Genomic DNA, 20,791 nt, shown 5'->3' with positions numbered 1-20,791 from the left:
TAGGGTCCCTTCTAGCGGTGCTACGACCAAGGGGCATTGCAGTAGTACCTTACTTGGACGACATACTGATTCAAGCGTCGTCGCTGCCTCAAGCAAAGGCTCATACGGACATTGTCCTAGCCTTTCTCAGATCTCACGGGTGGAAAGTGAACGTAGAAAAAAGTTCTCTATCTCCGTCAACAAGAGTCCCCTTCTTGGGAACAATAATAGACTCCTTAGAAATGAAGATTTTTCTGACAGAAGCCAGAAAATCAAAACTTCTAAGCTCTTGTCAAGTACTTCATTCTGTTCTTCTTCCTTCCATAGCGCAGTGCATGGAAGTAATAGGTTTGATGGTTGCGGCAATGGACATAGTTCCTTTTGCGCGAATTCATCTAAGACCATTACAACTGTGCATGCTCAGACAGTGGAATGGGGATTATTCAGACTTGTCTCCGACGATACAAGTAGATCAGAGGACCAGAGATTCACTCCGTTGGTGGCTGACCCCGGACAACCTGTCACAAGGGATGAGCTTCCGCAGACCAGAGTGGGTCATTGTCACGACCGACGCCAGTCTGGTGGGCTGGGGCGCGGTCTGGGAACCCCTGAAAGCTCAGGGTCTTTGGTCTCGGGAAGAATCTCTTCTACCGATAAACATTCTGGAACTGAGAGCGATATTCAATGCTCTCAAGGCTTGGCCTCAGCTAGCAAAGGTCAAATTCATAAGGTTTCAATCAGACAACATGACGACTGTTGCGTATATCAACCATCAGGGGGGAACAAGGAGTTCCCTGGCGATGGAAGAAGTGACCAAAATAATTCAATGGGCGGAGAATCACTCCTGCCACTTGTCTGCAATCCACATCCCAGGAGTGGAAAATTGGGAAGCGGATTTTCTGAGTCGTCAGACGTTTCATCCGGGGGAGTGGGAACTCCATCCGGAAATCTTTGCCCAAATAATTCAATTGTGGGGCATTCCAGACATGGATCTGATGGCGTCTCGTCAGAACTTCAAGGTTCCTTGCTACGGGTCCAGATCCAGGGATCCCAAGGCGACTCTAGTGGATGCACTAGTAGCACCTTGGACCTTCAACCTAGCTTACGTGTTCCCACCGTTTCCTCTCATTCCCAGGCTGGTAGCCAGGATCAAACAGGAGAGGGTATCGGTGATCTTGATAGCTCCTGCGTGGCCACGCAGGACTTGGTATGCAGACCTGGTGAATATGTCATCGGCTCCACCATGGAAGCTACCTTTGAGACGGGACCTTCTTGTTCAAGGTCCGTTCGAACATCCGAATCTGGCTTCACTCCAACTGACTGCTTGGAGATTGAACGCTTGATTTTATCAAAGCGAGGGTTCTCAGATTCTGTCATTGATACTCTTGTTCAGGCTAGAAAGCCTGTAACTAGAAAAATCTACCATAAAATATGGAAAAAATATATCTGTTGGTGTGAATCTAAAGGATTCCCATGGAACAAGATAAAAATTCCTAAGATTCTTTCCTTTCTTCAAGAGGGTTTGGAGAAAGGATTATCTGCAAGTTCTTTGAAGGGACAGATTTCTGCTTTATCTGTTTTACTTCACAAAAAGCTGGCGGCTGTGCCAGATGTTCAAGCTTTTGTTCAGGCTCTGGTTAGAATCAAGCCTGTTTACAAACCTTTGACTCCTCCTTGGAGTCTCAATTTAGTTCTTTCAGTTCTTCAGGGGGTTCCGTTTGAACCCCTACATTCCGTTGATATAAAGTTATTATCTTGGAAAGTTTTGTTTTTGGTTGCAATTTCTTCTGCAAGAAGAGTTTCAGAGTTATCTGCTCTGCAGTGTTCTCCTCCATATCTGGTGTTCCATGCAGATAAGGTGGTTTTGCGTACTAAACCTGGTTTTCTTCCGAAAGTTGTTTCTAACAAAAATATTAACCAGGAGATAGTCGTGCCTTCTTTGTGTCCTAATCCAGTTTCAAAGAAGGAACGTTTATTGCACAATTTGGATGTAGTTCGTGCTCTAAAATTCTACTTAGAAGCTACAAAGGATTTCAGACAAACATCTTCTTTGTTTGTTGTTTATTCTGGTAAAAGGAGAGGTCAAAAAGCAACTTCTACCTCTCTCTCTTTTTGGCTTAAAAGCATCATCCGATTGGCTTATGAGGCTGCCGGACGGCAGCCTCCTGAAAGAATCACAGCTCACTCCACTAGGGCCGTGGCTTCCACATGGGCCTTCAAGAACGAGGCTTCTGTTGATCAGATATGTAAGGCAGCGACTTGGTCTTCACTGCACACTTTTACCAAATTCTACAAATTTGATACTTTTGCTTCTTCTGAGGCTATTTTTGGGAGAAAGGTTTTGCAAGCCGTGGTGCCTTCCATCTAGGCGACCTGATTTGCTCCCTCCCATCATCCGTGTCCTAAAGCTTTGGTATTGGTTCCCACAAGTAAGGATGACGCCGTGGACCGGACACACCTATGTTGGAGAAAACAGAATTTATGCTTACCTGATAAATTACTTTCTCCAACGGTGTGTCCGGTCCACGGCCCGCCCTGGTTTTTTAATCAGGTCTGATGAATTATTTTCTCTAACTACAGTCACCACGGTATCATATGATTTCTCCTATGCATATTCCTCCTTTACATCGGTCGAATGACTGGGGAAGGCGGAGCCTAGGGGGGATCATGTGACCAGCTTTGCTGGGCTCTTTGCCATTTCCTGTTGGGGAAGAGAATATCCCACAAGTAAGGATGACGCCGTGGACCGGACACACCGTTGGAGAAAGTAATTTATCAGGTAAGCATAAATTCTGTTTTTTCGAGAAGCTTTGAGGGAGGAGGGAAATAGGGCAGTAGTTGGATGGGGAGGTAGGTTCAAGGGAAGGTTTTTTTGATGATAGGTGTGACCAGTGCATGTTTCAGCGATGAGGGAAATATAACGGTGCTGAGGGAGAGGTTGAAAATGTGTTAGTATAGGGGTAAGGGTAGCAGAGAGGGAGGGGAGTAGCTGTGAGGGGATAGGGTCAAGGGATCAGGTAGTGAGGTGAGAGCACAGTATAAGTGCCGAAACGTCTTCCTCAGTAACAGGGGAGAATGAGCTTTAAGGTTATGTGTAAAGTAAAATCTGGAGAAGCTGCTTGTACCACTGCATTAATATCCATTCCTGGGATGATGGCACACTTATATCTTCATGTGTACACGAATTGATGACTGATGAAGACCATGTGAGACCACGGTTGAATCCACATGGAAAAGCCTTCAAAGAACTACAAATGGTTATATGTGACCCCAGGATGCACAAAGATTTCCCAAGTCTGTCCCAATTTTGCCACACTGGGACAAAAGAAGTCTTTCATATCCTTGTTCTAAAATATCGGCCAAAAAGAATCCATTTTTAAATGGATGCAAGATCCAAGCTAGCTGCTCTTGCACACAACCCGAACACGGAACGTATCCAACAACGTATCCTAAGAGAATCTATAAACAGTGGACACTTTGGGCAACTTAAATTCAACTTGCAATTACTTTGGAGCAATGCCTCGCAAAAAGCCCTTTTTAAGGGATATTTGTAATTTAGTATAGGGTAGGGCTTTTTTTTTTTGGAGGGCTTTTTTATTTTATTAGGGGGATTAGATTAGGTGTAATTAGTTTTAAAAATTTGTAATTATTTTTTTATTTCTCTTGCAAGGTGTATCCAGTCCACGGATTCATCCTTTACTTGTGGGATATTCTCATTCCCTACAGGATGTGGCAAAGAGAACACACAGCAGAGCTGTCCATATAGCTTCCCCTCTAGCTCCACCCCCCAGTCATTCTCTTTGCCGGCTCTAAGCACTAGGGTCTCTCTACGGGAGTGTAAAGTGAATGTGGTGTTAGAATTGTAGTTTTTATTATCTTCAATCAAAAGTTTGTTATTTTAAATGGTACCGGTTTGTACTATTTACTCTCTGGCAGAAAAGTGATGAAGATTTCTGCTGAGAGAAAAATGATTTTAGCATGTTGTAACTAAAATCCACTGCTGTTCCCACACAGGACTGAGGAGTACCAGAAAACTTCAGTTGGGGGGAACAGTTTGCAGGTGAACTGCAATAAGGTATGTTCAGTCATTTATTTCTAGACAAGACTGAGATAATGCTAGAAGAGACTGACAATATCCCCATGAGGGGAGGGTAAGCTATGTTCACAGACTTAGTAAGGAATTGAATGCTTACATAACAGGGCTAATTATGCTGGTTGACACTGATTCAGGGCAATCGATTGTTTATTTAAGAAGTATATCGTTTGTAGACACTTTGAAAGTCCTTTTGGGGTTCTTTCTGGGGTTTTTAACCACATGGCTGCATTTTATTCACTTAAGAGTGATTTACTAGGCCTCACAGCTCCGGAGTAGAGTGGGAGGGGCCTAATTTTGCGCCTCAGATGCGCAGTTAGAATTGCAGAGAAGTTCATGCTGATTCACATGGAGGGTCCTGCTGCTGTTTGAGGGCCTTATAGAAGCTATATTACCCCAAATCTGATCCCTAAGGGCAGGTAGGGCCACAGCAAGGCTGTGGCAAGGTGCTGTACTATTTTAACCAGGTGTTGGCTTTAGGCTGCTCTGGTTTGGGCATTAAGGGGTTAATCGTTTTGCAACTTGTGGTGCAATCATATTAAGGCCTTAGGTACATACTGTGAAAATTTCAAGAGAATTGCTGCATTTTTCACTGTTTTGTAAAATTGTGTGCTCTTTTTATTTCTTAAAGGCACAGTAACGTTTTTTCAAATTGTGTTTTTTATTTGATTAAAGTGATTTCCAAGCCTGCTTGTGTATCTTACTAGCCTGTTAAACATGTCTGACACTAAAGAAAATCCTTGTTCAATGTGTTTAGAAGCCATGGTGGAACCCCCTCTCAGAATGTCCCACTTGTACTGATATGTCTATACACTTTAAAGATCATATTGTTGCACTTAAGAATGTGGCCCAAGATGATTATCAGACTGAAGGTAACGAGGGTAGCCCGTCTGCCTCTTCCCAAGTGTCACAACCAGTTACGCCCGCGCAAGACTTAGCAGCAGTCATGGATAATTCTCTTACAGCTTTCTTATCTAAACTGCCCGTGTTACCAGCAAAGCGTGATAGCTCCGTTTTAAGAACAGATTATGAGCATTCTGACGATTTGGTAGCCGTATCCGATAGGGATGCACCGAAATGAAAATTCTAGACCGAAACCGAAACCGAAAATGCAGGATGCCCTTGGCCGAAAACCGAAACCGAAACCGAAAATGACTTTTTCCACCAAATTATTTTAAAAGTTTTTTTTCTATAATGTTATTATTAATATAAGACTTTTTATTATATATATATATAATATATATATAATATATATATATATATATATATAATATATATATATTATATATATATATATATAATATATATATATATATATATATATATACACACACACACAGTATATATATATATACACACAGTATATATATATATATATATATATATATATATATTATACACATACTTTTGAACATTTTGACACAATCCTAAATCAGCAGGCAGCATGGGGTTAAGAATTAAGACATGGGACTGAGGCACACAGAGGAATGCAGGAGATGGTATTACAAGTGTACTGCTTGTGGATTGTAGCCCAAACAATTACAGTTCTGTCAGTGTGCAAACGGCTCCTACATGTTTATATTCACTCTTATCTGGCAAACAGCTCGTTATGCAGTTCTAAGGAGGAGGAGGGGACAGCTGCTTGTAATGACACCACGCTGCAGCCCGCTCTGTTTACACAGAAGTCTCCTAATCTTGCCGTGTCAGGTGAAATTTATGACACTTGCCTGCAGAGCCATATAGTTACTTGTAACGGATCGTCCTGTCAGTGAATGTGTGAAAGGCTCATACATATATTTACCCTTATCTGGCTCCCTGTCTAATCGTGACTTTATTTGAAAAAGCAGCTCATCCTGCAGGACTCAATGAGCTGCTTTTTCAAATAAAATCACAGTTAGACAGGGAGCCAGATACGGGTAAATATACGTATTAGCCTTTCACACACTCACTGACCGGAGGATCCACAAGTAACTATACGGCTCTACAGGCAAGTATCATAAAAGTCACCTGACACTGCAAGTTCCTTCTCATGCCGCTCTGCTCTGCTTCAAGACAGGGAGTGAACAGCCCAGCCCACAGTGCCGCACCCCCTCTAACCGCGAGGCATTCTGGGGCATGTAGTTCATTTGAATATGGCCTGGAAATAACCCAGCCACACGGGGCTAAATTTAGGATCAGCTTGCAACTGGTTATAGCGGTCGGTGAGGCACGGGGGAGGACACTTTGGGGGATAAATATCTGTCTGCCAGGGGATGATTTCGTGGGGCATAAGGGTTAATTTACTTTTACATAGAAGATGCAATTTTCGGCCGATTTTCCCCTCTTTCGGCCGAAATGGGATAGGCCCATTTTCGGCCGAAAATTTCGGTGGCCGAAATTTCGGTGCATCCCTAGTATCCGATATACCCTCACAACGCTCTGAAGTGGGAGCGAGGGATTTGATGTCTGAGGGAGAAGTCTCTGATTCAGGAAGGGTTCCTCCTCAGACAGATTCAGATACATTGGCTTTTAAATTTAAACTAGAACACCTCCGCATGTTACTCAGGGAGGTATTAGCTACTCTGGATGACTGCGACCCTTTGGTGGTCCCAGAGAAATTGTGTAAAATGGACAAGTACTTAGAGGTCCCTGTTTACACTGATGCGTTTCCGGTCCCTAAGAGGATAGCGGATATCGTTACTAGGGAGTGGGATAGACCAGGTGTCCCTTTTGTCCCCCCTCCTGTTTTTAAGAAAATGTTCCCCATATCTGACCCCATGCGGGCAGACGGTCCCTAAGGTGGAGGGGGCTGTTTCTCCAACATAGGTGTGTCCGGTCCACGGCGTCATCCTTACTTGTGGGATATTCTCTTCCCCAACAGGAAATGGCAAAGAGCCCAGCAAAGCTGGTCACATGATCCCTCCTAGGCTCCGCCTACCCCAGTCATTCTCTTTGCCGTTGTACAGGCAACATCTCCACGGAGATGGCTTAGAGTTTTTTAGTGTTACAAGTTTGATACTTTTGCTTCTTCTGAGGCTATTTTTGGGAGAAAGGTTTTGCAAGCCGTGGTGCCTTCCATTTAGGTGACCTGATTTGCTCCCTCCCTTCATCCGTGTCCTAAAGCTTTGGTATTGGTTCCCACAAGTAAGGATGACGCCGTGGACCGGACACACCTATGTTGGAGAAAACAGAATTTATGTTTACCTGATAAATTTCTTTCTCCAACGGTGTGTCCGGTCCACGGCCCGCCCTGGTTTTTTTAATCAGGTCTGATAATTTATTTTCTTTAACTACAGTCACCACGGTACCATATGGTTTCTCCTATGCAAATATTCCTCCTTAACGTCGGTCGAATGACTGGGGTAGGCGGAGCCTAGGAGGGATCATGTGACCAGCTTTGCTGGGCTCTTTGCCATTTCCTGTTGGGGAAGAGAATATCCCACAAGTAAGGATGACGCCGTGGACCGGACACACCGTTGGAGAAAGAAATTTATCAGGTAAACATAAATTCTGTTTTCTACACTTGCTAAACGCACAACCATACCAATTGAAGACAGTTGTGCTTTTAAAGACCCTATGGATAAAAAATTAGAGGGTTTACTTAAGAAAATTTTTGTTCAACAAGGTTTTCTTCTCCTACCTATTGTCTGCATTATTCCTGTAACTACTGCAGCTGCTTTCTGGTTTGAGGCGCTGGAAGACTCGCTCCAGACGGAGACCTCATATGAGGAAATTATGGATAGAATTAAGGCTCTAAAGCTAGCTAATTCTTTTATCACTGACGCCGCTTTCCAAATGGCTAAGTTAGCGGCAAAAAATTCAGGTTTCGCCATTTTGACGCGCAGGGCGCTATGGCTCAAGTCCTGGTCGGCCGATGTGTCGTCTAAATCCAAGCTTTTGAACATTCCTTTCAAAGGAAAGACCCTCTTCGGGCCTGAATTGAAAGAGATTATTTCAGATATAACTGGGGGAAAAGGCGATGCTCTCCCTCAGGACAAGCTCTTTAAGACAAAAAACAAAGCTAATTTTCGTTCCTTTCGCAATTTCAGGAACTGCCCCGCTTCATCCTCTCCGGATGCAAAGCAAGAGGGTAACGCTTCACAGCCCAGGGCAACCTGGAAACCTTACCAGGGCTGGAATAAGGGTAAACAGGCCAAAAAGCCTGCAGCTGCCACCAAGACAGCATGAAGGCGTCCCGTCAGAACACCAAACTTCCTCTCTACGGGTCCAGGTCCCGGGATCCCAAGGCGGTATTGATAGATGCTCCAGCAGCGCCTTGGTCCTTCAATCTGGCTTATGTTTTTCCACCGTTTCCTCTTCTCCCTCTTCTGGTCGCCAGAATCAAGGAGGAGAAGGCTTCGGTGTTTCTGATAGCGCCTGCGTGGCCACGCAGGACTTGGTATGCAGACCTAGTGGACATGTCATCTGTCCCACCATGGACACTGCCAATGAGGCAGGATCTTCTAATAGAGGGTCCGTTCAAGCATCCAAATTTAGTTTCACTACGTCTGACTGCTTGGAGATTGAACGCTTAATTCTATCAAAGCGTGGGTTCTCTGAGTCAGTTTCAGATACTCTGATTCAGGCTAGAAAGCCTGTCACCAGGAAAATCTACCATAAGATATGGCGGAAATATCTTGTTGGTGTGAATCTAAGGGTTACTCATGGAGTAAGATTAGGATTCCCAGGATATTGGCTTTTCTCCAAGAAGGATTGGAGAAAGGATTGTCAGCTAGTTCCTTAAAAGGACAAATATCTGCTTTGTCTATTTTGTTCACAAGCTTCTGGCAGAGGTACCAGACGTTCAAGCGTTTGCTCAGGCTTTAGTCAGAATCAAGCCTGTCTATAAACCTGTGGCTCCGCCATGGAGTTTGAATCTAGTTCTAATCTTGATGTAGTTTGTGCTTTAACCCCTTAATGACCGCAGCACTTTTCCATTTTCTGTCCGTTTGGGACCAAGGCTATTTTTACATTTCTGCAGCGTTTGTGTTTAGCTGTAATTTTCCTCTTACTCATTTACTGTACCCACACATATTATATACCGTTTTTCTCGCCATTAAGTGGACTTTTTAAAGATACCATTATTTTCATCATATCTTATAATTTACTATAAAAAAAATTATATAATATGAGGAAAAAATGGAAAAAAACACACTTTTTCAAACTTTGACCCCCAAAATCTGTTACACATCTACAACCACCAAAAAACACCCATGCTAAATAGTTTCTAAATTTTGTCCTGAGTTTAGAAATACCCAATGTTTACATGTTCTTCACTTTTTTTGTAAGTTATAAGGCAATAAATACAAGCAGCACTTTGCTATTTCCAAACCCCTTTTTTTCAAAATTAGCGCTAGTTACATTGGGACACTGATATCTTTCAGGAATCCCTGAAAATCCCTTAACATGTATATATTTTTTTTTAGAAGACACCCCAAAGTATTGATCTAGGCCCATTTTGGTATATTTCATGCCACCATTTCACCGCCAAATGCAATCAAATAAAGAAAATCGTTCACTTTTTCACAATTTTTTTGACAAACTTTAGGTTTCTCACTGAAATTATTTACAAACAACTTGTGCAATTATGGCATAAATGGTTGTAAATTATTCTCTGAGATCCCCTTTGTTCAGAAATAGCAGACATGTATGGCTTTTGTTGTTGCTTTTTGGTAATTAGAAGGACGCTAAATGCCACTGCGCACCACAAGTGTATTATGCCCAGCAGTGAAGGGGTTAATTAGGGAGCATGTAGGGAGCTTCTAGGGTTAATTTTAGCTTTAGTGTAGTGTAGTAGACAACCCAAAGTATTGATCTAGGCCCATTTTGGTATATTTCATGCCACCATTTCACCGCCAGATGCGATCAAATTAAAAAAAACGTTAAATTTTTCACAATTTTAGGTTTTCTCACTGAAATCATTTACAAGCAGCTTGAGCAATTATGTCACAAATGGTTGTAAATGCTTCTCTGGGATCCCCTTTGTTCAGAAATAGCAGACATATATGACTTTGGCGTTGCTTTTTGGTAATTAGAAGGCCGCTAAATGCCGCTGCACATCACACGTGTATTATGTCTAGCAGTGAAGGGGTTAATTAGGTAGCTTGTAGGGAGCTTGCAGGGTTAATTTTAGCTTTAGTGTAGAGATCAGCCTCCCACCTGACACATCACACCCCCTGATCCCTCCCAAACAGCTCCCTTCCCTCCCCCACCCCACAATTTTCCCCGCCATCTTAAGTACTGGCAGAATGTCTGCCAGTACAAAAATAAAGGGAATCTTTGTTTTTTTTAAAAAAAATTGTATAGCATATTTACATATGCTGCTGTTTAGGATCCCCCTTAGCCCCCAACCTCCCTGATCCCCCCTCAAACATCTCTCTAACCATCCCCCTTTGCCTTTTTGGGGGCCATCTTGGGTACTGGCAGCTATCTGCCAGTACCCAATTTGCAGAAAAAAATGTTGTTGTTTTTTATTTTTCCCCATTTTTTTTTCTGTAGTGTAGCTTCCCTCCCACATACTAACCAAACACCCCCTGATTTCGCTTTTTATTTTTTTTAATTTTACATTTTAGAACCCTGATGAGCAAAACCTTTTTCTGTAGTGTAGCGGTTCCCACCCGCTCCCTCCCGTGCACGCGCCCGCCCCCTCCCTATCGTGCACGTGCGCGCGCCCGTGCGCGCCCCCCCGGTCACCCCCACCCACGATCCCGCCCCCCTCCACATCACTGGGCCCATCGATGGCCGCCACCCGCCTCCCACGTCGGCTCCCACCCACCAACGATACCGGCCATCGATGTCCGGTGCAGAGAGGGCCACAGAGTGGCTCTCTCTGCATCGGATGGCCATACATGGTTATTGCAGGATGCCTCCATATCGAGGCATCACTGCAATAACCGGAAAGCAGCTGGAAGCGAGCAGGATCGCTTCCAGCTGCTTTCCACACCGAGGACGTGCAGGGTACGTTCTCAGGCATTAACTGCCTTTTTTTTGAGGACGTACCCTGCACGTCCTCGGTCATTAAGGGGTTAAAGTTCTATTTACAAGCAACTAAGGATTTCAGACAAACATCTTCCTTGTTTGTTATCTTTTCTGGTAAGAGGAGGGGTCAGAAAGCGACTGCTACTTCTCTTTCCTTTTGGCTGAAAAGCATCATCCGTTTGGCCTATGAGACTGCTGGCCAGCAGCCTCCTGAAAGAATTACTGCTCATTCTACCAGAGCAGTGGCTTCCACATGGGCTTTCAAAAACGAGGTTTCTGTTGAACAGATTTGTAAGGCAGCGACTTGGTCTTCCCTGCATACTTTTGCCAAATTTTACAAATTCGATACTTTTGCTTCTTCGGAGGCTATTTTTGGGAGAAAGGTTTTACAAGCAGCGGTGCCTTCCGTTTAAGGTACCTGTCTTGTTCCCTCCCTTCATCCGTGTCCTAAAGCTTTGGTATTGGTATCCCACAAGTAAAGGATGAATCCGTGGACTGGATACACCTTGCAAGAGAAAACAGAATTTATGCTTACCTGATAAATTACTTTCTCTTGCGGTGTATCCAGTCCACGGCCCGCCCTGGCATTTAAGTCAGGTAAAAAATTTTTTGTTTAAACTACAGTCACCACTGCACCCTATGGTTTCTCCTTTTTCTTCCTAACCTTTGGTCGAATGACTGGGGGGTGGAGCTAGAGGGGGAGCTATATGGACAGCTCTGCTGTGTGTTCTCTTTGCCACTTCCTGTAGGGAATGAGAATATCCCACAAGTAAAGGATGAATCCGTGGACTGGATACACCGCAAGAGAAAGTAATTTATCAGGTAAGCATAAATTCTGTTTTTCTGTAATTTAGTGGGGGGGGTTTTTGTACTTTATTTTATTTTATTGTATGTAATTGTATTTAGTTTAGGGATTTAATTATAGTGTAGTGTTAGGTGTAATTGTAACTTAGGTTAGGTTTTATTTTACAGGTACTTTTGTATTTATTTTAGCTAGGTAGTTATTAAATAGTTAATTACTATTTAATAACTATTGTACCTAGTTAAAATAAATATAAAGTTGCCTGTAAAATAAAACCTCCTTTAACAATACACAAGGTGTTCAAGCATACATCTGAAGGAGATGACTTCAGCTTCAGATGAAGGAATTAAACTGTCTAAATCTGAGATTTCACCCTCAAACTACCGGCGAAACCTCCTCACCAAACTTAGGAGAGAGAGCAACCTGTGTAGCAGAATGTGGAGCAAAAACCTTACTTTCTTCTGTTAAGTGTGATCAGTCCACGGGTCATCATTACTTCTGGGATATTACTCCTCCCCAACAGGAAGTGCAAGAGGATTCACCCAGCAGAGTTGCATATAGCCCCTCCCCTCTACGTCACCCCCAGTCATTCTCTTGCACCCAACGACTAGATAGGATGTGTGAGAGGACTATGGTGATTTTATTTAGTTTATTTCTTCAATCAAAAGTTTGTTATTTTTTAATAGCACCGGAGTGTGTTATTCCTTCTCTGGTAGAGTTTGAAGAAAAATCTACCAGAGTTTTTACTATGATTTTAGCCGGAGTTGTTAAGATCATATTGCTGTTTCTCGGCCATCTGAGGAGAGGTAAACTTCAGATCAGGGGACAGCGGGCACTTTATTCTGCAAAAAGGTATGTAGCAGTTTTTATTTTCTAACAATGGAATTGCTGAGAAAATCCTGCCATACCGACATTATATCATGTATGTATAATTTACATTTTAGTATTCTGGGGAATGGTACTTCACTGGAATTACACTGTGTATATAAGATTTTAGCCTAATAGAAATACAACAGGCTTTTTAATAATTCTTAATTATGTTAAACGTTTTTGCTGGAATGTAAAATCGTTTTCATTTTCTGAGGTACTGGGTGAATAAAATGTTTGGGCACTATTTTTCCACTTGGCAGTTGCTGGATCTAATTATGACAGTTTTTAATCTCTCTCACTGTTGTGTGTGAGGGGGTGGGACCTTTTTTTGGCGCTTTTGCTACGCATCAAAAATTTCAGTCAAAAGCTCATTGTTTTTTCCTGCATGTTCCGGTTTATCTCTACAGAACCCAGGGATCTTCAAAGCTAATTTGAGGGAAGTAATCTAACAGAGCTGTAAGATTGTAGTTGACTGTGATAAAAAACGTTTATTCTTTAACTTTTTTATGCCTCAGGGTTAGTTATTTCTTGCTACTGGGTACAAGCCTTTGCTAAGTTGCATTTTGTTTTACAAAGCTGATTGATTTCATCTGTTATATATATTCAGTGCTTTTCAAGCACAGTTCGTTTTTGTCATTGTATTTTACTTGTATAGTATTTCCAAATTGCAAGTTTATTTGCTAGTTTGTTAAACATGTCTGATTCAGAAGATGAGACCTGTACTATTTGTACTAAAGCCAAGGTGGAGCCCAATAGAAATTTATGTACTAACTGTATTGATGCTACATTAAATAAAAGTCAATCTGTACAAATTGAACAAATTTCACCAAACAACGAGGGGAGAGTTATGCCGACTAACTCGCCTCACGTGACAGTACCTGCATCTCCCGCTCGGGACGTGCGCGATATGGCGACGCCAAGTACATCTGGGCGGCCATTACAAATAACATTACAAGATATGGCTACTGTTATGACTGAGGTTTTGGCTAAATTACCAGAACTAAGGGGCAAGCGTGATCACTCTGGAGTGAGAACAGAGTGCGCTGATAATGTTAGGGCCATGTCAGATACTGCGTCACAACTTGCAGAACATGAGGACGGAGAGCTTCATTCTGCGGCTGACGGTTCTGATCCAAACAGATTGGATTCAGATATTTCAAATTTTAAATTTAAGCTGGAAAACCTCCGTGTTTTACTAGGGGAGGTGTTAGCGGCCCTGAATGATTGTAACACAGTTGCAATACCCGAGAAAATGTGTAGGTTGGATAAATATTTTGCTGTACCAACAAGTACTGACGTTTTTCCTATACCTAAAAGACTAACTGAAATTATTACTAAGGAGTGGGATAGACCCGGTGTGCCGTTCTCACCCCCTCCAATATTTAGAAAGATGTTTCCAATAGACACCACCACACGGGATTTATGGCAAACGGTCCCTAAGGTGGAGGGAGCAGTTTCTACTTTAGCTAAACGTACCACTATCCCGGTAGAGGATAGCTGTGCCTTTTCAGATCCAATGGATAAAAAATTAGAGTGTTACCTTAAGAAAATGTTTGTTCAACAAGGTTTTATATTGCAACCCCTTGCATGCATTGCGCCGATCACGGCTGCAGCGGCATTCTGGATTGAGTCTCTAGAAGAGAATCTTGGTTCAGCTACGCTGGACGACATTTCAGACAGGCTTAGAGTACTTAAGCTATCTAATTCATTCATTTCGGAAGCCGTAGTACATTTAATTAAACTTACGGCTAAGAATTCCGGATTCGCCATTCAAGCGCGCAGAGCACTGTGGCTAAAATCCTGGTCAGCTGATGTAACTTCTAAGTCCAAATTACTTAATATACCTTTCAAGGGACAGACCTTATTTGGGCCTGGTTTGAAAGAAATTATCGCTGACATTACAGGAGGTAAGGGCCACGCCCTACCTCAAGACAAAGCCAAACCTAAGGCTAGACAGTCTAATTTTCGTTCCTTTCGGAATTTCAAAGCAGGAGCAGCATCATCTTCCACTACTCCAAAACAAGAAGGATCTGGTGCTCGCTACAGACAAGGCTGGAGACCTAACCAGTCCTGGAACAAGGGCAAGCAGGCCAGGAAGCCTGCAGCTGCCACTAAAACAGCATGAATTGAGGGCCCCCGATCCGGGATCGGATCTAGTGGGGGGCAGACTTTCTCTCTTCGCCCAGGCTTGGGCAAGAGATGTCCAGGATCCCTGGACGCTAGAGATAATATCTCAGGGATACCTTCTGGACTTCAAACACTCTCCTCCAAGAGAGAGATTTCATCTGTCAAGGTTGTCGACAAACCAAACAAAGAAAGAAGCGTTTCTACGCTGCATACAAGATCTATTGTTAATGGGAGTAATCCATCCAGTTCCACGGTCGGAACAGGGACAAGGGTTTTACTCAAATCTGTTTGTGGTTCCCAAAAAAGAGGGAACTTTCAGACCAATCCTGGATTTAAAGATCCTAAACAAATTCCTAAGAGTTCCATCATTCAAAATGGAGACTATCCGGACAATTTTACCCATGATCCAAGAAGGTCAGTACATGACCACAGTGGACTTAAAGGACGCTTACCTTCACATACCGATTCACAAAGATCATTACCGGTATCTAAGGTTTGCCTTTCTAGACAGGCATTACCAGTTTGTGGCTCTTCCATTCGGATTGGCTACAGCTCCAAGAATCTTCACAAAGGTTCTAGGTGCTCTTCTGGCGGTACTAAGACCGCAGGGAATTTCGGTAGCTCCTTACCTAGACGACATTCTGATACAAGCTTCAAGCTTTCAAACTGCCAGGTCTCATACAGAGTTAGTACTGGCATTTCTAAGGTCACATGGATGGAAGGTGAACGAAAAGAAAAGTTCACTCGTTCCACTTACAAGAGTTCCCTTCCTGGGGACTCTTATAGATTCTGTAGAAATGAAGATTTACCTGACAGAAGACAGGTTAACAAGACTTCAAAGTGCTTGCCGCACCCTTCATTCCATTCAACACCCATCGGTGGCTCAATGCATGGAGGTAATCGGCCTAATGGTAGCAGCAATGGACATAGTGCCATTTGCTCGCTTACACCTCAGACCACTGCAATTGTGCATGCTAAGTCAGTGGAATGGGTATTACTCAGACTTGTCCCCTTCTCTGAATCTGGATCAAGAGACCAGAAATTCTCTTCTATGGTGGCTTTCTCGGCCACATCTGTCCAGGGGGATGCCATTCAGCAGACCAGACTGGACAATTGTAACAACAGACGCCAGCCTTCTAGGTTGGGGTGCCGTCTGGAATTCTCTGAAGGCTCAGGGACAATGGAGTCAGGAGGAAAGTCTCCTGCCAATAAACATCCTGGAATTGAGAGCAGTTCTCAATGCCCTCCTGGCTTGGCCCCAGTTGACAACTCGGGGGTTCATCAGGTTTCAGTCGGACAACATCACGACTGTAGCTTACATCAACCATCAGGGAGGGACAAGGAGCTCCCTAGCAATGATGGAAGTATCAAAGATAATTCGCTGGGCAGAGTCTCACTCTTGCCACCTGTCAGCAATCCACATCCCGGGAGTGGAGAATTGGGAGGCGGATTTCTTAAGTCGTCAGACTTTTCATCCGGGGGAATGGGAACTTCATCCGGAGGTCTTTGCCCAAATACTTCGACGTTGGGGCAAGCCAGAGATAGATCTCATGGCGTCTCGACAGAACGCCAAGCTTCCTCGGTACGGGTCCAGATCCAGGGATCCAGGAGCAGTCCTAATAGATGCCCTGACGGCACCTTGGGACTTCAGGATGGCTTATGTGTTTCCACCCTTCCCGATGCTTCCTCGATTGATTGCCAGAATCAAACAGGAGAGAGCATCAGTGATTCTGATAGCACCTGCATGGCCACGCAGGACTTGGTATGCAGACCTGGTGGACATGTCATCCTGTCCACCTTGGTCTCTACCTCTGAAACAGGACCTCCTGATACAGGGTCCTTTCAAACATCAAAATCTAACTTCTCTGAAGCTGACTGCTTGGAAATTGAACGTTTGATTTTATCAAGACGTGGGTTTTCTGAGTCAGTTATTGACACCTTAATACAGGCCAGGAAGCCTGTTACCAGAAAGATTTACCATAAAATATGGCGTAAATACCTATATTGGTGTGAATCCAAAGGTTACTCTTGGAGTAAGGTTAGGATTCCTAGGATATTGTCTTTTCTACAAGAAGGTTTAGAAAAGGGTTTATCTGCTAGTTCATTAAAGGGACAGATCTCAGCTCTGTCTATTCTGTTACACAAACGTCTGTCAGAAGTGCCAGACGTTCAGGCTTTTTGTCAGGCTTTAGCGAGGATTAAGCCTGTGTTTAAGACTGTTGCTCCACCATGGAGTTTAAATCTTGTTCTTAACGTTTTACAGGGCGTTCCGTTTGAACCCCTCCATTCCATTGATATAAAGTTGTTATCTTGGAAAGTTCTATTTTTAATGGCTATTTCATCGGCTCGAAGAGTCTCTGAATTATCAGCCTTACATTGTGATTCTCCTTATTTGATTTTTCATTCGGATAAGGTAGTTCTGCGTACTAAACCTGGGTTCTTACCCAAGGTAGTCACTAACAGGAATATCAATCAAGAGATTGTTGTTCCATCTTTGTGTCCAAATCCTTCTTCAAAGAAGGAACGTCTTCTGCACAATCTGGATGTAGTTCGTGCCCTAAAATTTTACTTACAGGCAACTAAAGAATTTCGACAGACGTCTTCCCTGTTTGTCGTTTACTCTGTTCAGAGGAGAGGTCAAAAAGCTTCTGCTACCTCTCTCTCTTTTTGGCTTCGTAGCATAATACGTTTAGCCTATGAGACTGCTGGACAGCAACCTCCTGAAAGAATTACAGCTCATTCCACTAGAGCTGTGGCTTCCACTTGGGCCTTTAAGAATGAGGCCTCTGTTGAACAGATTTGCAAGGCTGCAACTTGGTCTTCGCTTCATACTTTTTCCAAATTTTACAAATTTGACACATTTGCTTCCTCGGAGGCTATTTTTGGGAGAAAGGTTCTTCAGGCAGTGGTTCCTTCTGTATAAAAGAGCCTGCCTATCCCTCCCGTCATCCGTGTACTTTTGCTTTGGTATTGGTATCCCAGAAGTAATGATGACCCGTGGACTGATCACACTTAACAGAAGAAAACATAATTTATGCTTACCTGATAAATTCCTTTCTTCTGTAGTGTGATCAGTCCACGGCCCGCCCTGTTTTTTAAGGCAGGTAATTATTTTTAAATTATACTCCAGTCACCACTACACCCTTGGTTCCTCCTTTCTCGTTGGTCCTTGGTCGAATGACTGGGGGTGACGTAGAGGGGAGGGGCTATATGCAACTCTGCTGGGTGAATCCTCTTGCACTTCCTGTTGAGGAGGAGTAATATCCCAGAAGTAATGATGACCCGTGGACTGATCACACTACAGAAGAAAGGAATTTATCAGGTAAGCATAAATTATGTTTTCTGAAACTTTTGATGTCCTCTTGCCTTTTCCCTGTAGGTAAGGCACAAACCCGCAGATATCGCAGAGGATACGTGAGCTGCAAAATCTGTAAGCAAACATACTCCTCCAGGAGGTTGAGAGGAACCGTAGGGCACAGCATGTGACGTCAAAGAGGCTTGGGACATTTAAGGAGAAAGCTGTGGCATAGCCTGAACAGCATCATCCTGGGAGACATAAGGGTCAGATTGATCTGTACAATCAAAGGCTTTAGCTAACAAACGACAAGAGGCCCAATGGCACCACTGGATATTAACAGGGAATATAATTATGGATACTGAGAATTACAGATAATTAAAAGGAGGGGAGTATTTTGTATTTTCCTCCTAATTTGATAAATTAAGTATCACTGTACGGTGCTGTGTACTGGTTTAACATTGAAACGCATAAGGGGATAGAAATCTCCAAGAATTGTACACATGTGTAGCACTCTAAATTCCCAAATAAGTGGAATAATAGACTGAGTTATAAGATGGCAATTGTGTGGGATAATTTAAAACATAACTTTTATTGGACTTTAAAAATAATGGATAAACACTACAATTTAAAAACCCAGGAATATGTCAATTTAAATCTAAGTAGCAATAGACTTCAAATAACCGGATTAGTTGACCATTCTGAATTAGGAAATTCAAGTATAAGTTGGTCTAATCTGAATCAGATCTTAAATAGACAATTGTGAGACCAGTTGGTGTACTTTATTTATATAAACAATAATTAGAGTGAAATCGATTCAGGCACTCATAATAGGCAACATAGTAGAGGATAAAATTAGTATAGTATCTCAAAAAATAATAATTGTAGGTTGAGTGAATGAGGGTGATATGATGTAGTCTATCACTTTTAATATATAGAGATGATTATGGTATATTGTGGTATACCATATACTGGTTAGATTGTATCACAGTCAGAGTTGATACACTTTGTTCCTGAGCAGAGGTCAAAGGAAGATATATATTTGTAGCGAATAAATCGTTAATCAATTGTAAGTATCAATTCTAGATAACAACCCACCCTACCACAAAATGGCAGGTATCATATAGGATAGTTACCAAGGAGTTACATATTTAGGTAATGCTAATAATCTACTCCAGCAACTGAATTGCCTATAATATATGTTAATCCTTGAAATATCAACAATCATATATTGCTCCAAAAGTGTATGTTTGTACTAGCATCACACGTACTCCTAATTTGCAGAATCAAACCGAGTACTGAGAGTAATATACCTTTAGGTAATGTTGTTTTTAATACCATTAACTTAGTATTTATTTTATCCACAGTGGGAGATAAGTAAGTTAAAGTTGGAACAACAAATATTTCTAGCGTTTCAGCGCATCTTATTTTGTCCTTGCAATATTGTTAAACTTTTAGTGTAATATAGAGATAATTTAATAGTCTTCTATAAAACAAACATGTACTAAAGGTGGGCAGTATATGTTGCTTCTATTAGTGACTTCTAATTAAGTTGACCGTTTACAGAGATGACAAACCTTTAGCCTTGTGATTTAAGATGTCTAGATCTCGTGACTAAATGTATTCAAGTATAAGCGAAGCGGTACGTATGTATACCTCTCAGTCCAAGACCTGTGATTATATATAAATCAGGCTGATTAGGAACCTGTGTGGTAGCGTTTCGTAATCTTGTCACCACTATCTTATGCTTATGCTAATGCCTAAATTACCTCGGTTTGTTAAAACCTGAAATTATTTCTGAGTAGTTTATGCTGATTAAAAACCAAAGTAGCAACGTGATGTTAGACAGTTAACTGTCATATAAACGGTAATCATCTACTCAAGCCTAGAATGCTCTTTGAAAATCTCCTGTATTGCTTTATGAAATTGGGACGTGAAACAACTTAGCTGATGCGAAATTACTAAATTATATCTGAGCCTCAAATGTGGCTCTATTATTATACACCAGACTAGGTTCAACGTGCAAAAATAAGTTTTTTAAGATTTAAAGTTATTCCTGATATTAAAATAACATGAAATATAAGGAGCCCATTATCTGAGGGGAGGTTGGGAGATAATGGGCTCCTTATAGTTCATGTTATTTTAATATCAGGAATAACTTTAAATCTTAAGAAACTTATTTCTTTCATGTAATTCGCAAGAGTCCGTGAGCTAGTGACATATGGGATTATACAATCCTACCAGGATGGGCAAAGTTCCCCAAACCTCAAAATGCCTATAAATACACCCCTCACCACACCCACAATTCAGTTTTACAAACTTTGCCTCCTATGGAGGTGGTGAAGTAAGTTTGTGCTAAGATTTCTACGTTGATACGCGCTTCTCAGCATTGTTGAAGCCCGATTCCTCTCAGAGTACAGCGAATGTCAGAGGGACGTGAAGGGAGTATCACTTATTTGAATACGATGATTTCCCTAACGGGGGTCTATTTCATAGGTTCTCTGTTATCGGTCGTAGAGATTCATCTCCTACCTCCCTTTTCAGATCGACGATATACTCTCAATTTACCATTACCTCTACTAATAACTGTTTTAGTACTGGTTTGGCTATCTGCTATATGTGGATGGGTGTCTTTTGGTAAGTATGTTTTTTATTACTTAAGACACCC

At 42.3% G+C, this 20,791-nt stretch overlaps 1 protein-coding gene across 2 annotated transcripts in view; it reads left to right on the top strand.

Moving 5' to 3' along the window:
• The window catches only part of LOC128659990 (gastrula zinc finger protein XlCGF52.1), a 95,088-nt gene that overhangs the window by 9,653 nt on the left and 64,644 nt on the right, over positions 1-20,791 (top strand). Inside the window, exon 1 of one of the 2 annotated variants that reach the window (XM_053713583.1) lies at positions 18,218-18,258. The exons of the other annotated variant lie outside the window; for it this stretch is intronic. The gene's annotated coding sequence lies outside the window, so the exon portion shown is untranslated. Of the gene's footprint in view, positions 1-18,217; positions 18,259-20,791 lie in introns of those variants that run through there. 2 annotated transcript variants of the gene reach the window in all.

The sequence above is a fragment of the Bombina bombina genome, chromosome 5 (genome assembly GCF_027579735.1).
Source record: "Bombina bombina isolate aBomBom1 chromosome 5, aBomBom1.pri, whole genome shotgun sequence".
NCBI classification, from domain to species: domain Eukaryota; kingdom Metazoa; phylum Chordata; class Amphibia; order Anura; family Bombinatoridae; genus Bombina; species Bombina bombina.
The sequence above is the reverse complement of the archived record's forward strand: the minus strand, read 5'-3'. Positions and strand labels throughout refer to the sequence as shown.